Source organism: Triticum aestivum, chromosome 5D, assembly GCF_018294505.1.
Source record: "Triticum aestivum cultivar Chinese Spring chromosome 5D, IWGSC CS RefSeq v2.1, whole genome shotgun sequence".
Classification (NCBI taxonomy): domain Eukaryota; kingdom Viridiplantae; phylum Streptophyta; class Magnoliopsida; order Poales; family Poaceae; genus Triticum; species Triticum aestivum.
Genome location: NC_057808.1, coordinates 487,594,411 through 487,595,234, shown reverse-complemented (window position 1 = coordinate 487,595,234; position 824 = coordinate 487,594,411).

Sequence of the window (824 nt, the reverse complement as noted above, 5' to 3'; positions counted from 1 at the left end):
GGAGTTCAAATAAGTTTAAAAAAATGAAATCCCTTTGTAACAGACGAGTTTCCATATGAAATCCTGATACTTTGAAAGAGATTGTCTGTTTTGTACACGAAGTGCATCCAGTTTTTGCCGTAACCCTCTCAACTTTCTTGCACATGCTATGTAGATGAAATGATGATACCATGCCAACTTTCAACCTTTTCAGAGTTCATTTGAAATGCTTATCAATTTTAGGGTCTGATAGCTCAAAATAATTAGTAAATGCATCAAAAATAACAAATGAAGTCAGAAAGGATTGACAAATGATGATGTGGCTTTGAATGGTGCATTTTGAACACACAAAATGTCAGGAGTTCAAATAAGTTTTAAAAACTGAAATCCCTTTGTAACAGATGAGTTTCCGTATGAAATCCTGATACTTTGAAAGAGATTGTCTGTTTTGTACATGAAGTGCATCCAGTTTTTGTCGTTACCCTCTCAACTTTCTTGCACATGCTATGTGGATGAAATTATGATACCATGCCAACTTTCAACCTTTTCAGAGTTGATTTGAAATGCTTTTCAATTTTAGGGTCTTATAGCTCAAAATAATTAGTAAATGCATGAAAAATAAGAAATGAAGTCAGAAAGGATTGAAAAATGATGATGTGGCTTTGAATGGTGCATTTTGAACACACAAAAAGTCAGGAGTTCAAATAAGTTTTAAAAAATGAAATCCCTTTGCTACACACGAGTTTCCGTATGAAATCCTGATACTTTGAAAGAGATTGTCCGTTTTGTACATGAAGTGCATCCAGTTTTTGCCGTATCCCTCTCAACTTTCTTGCACATGCTAT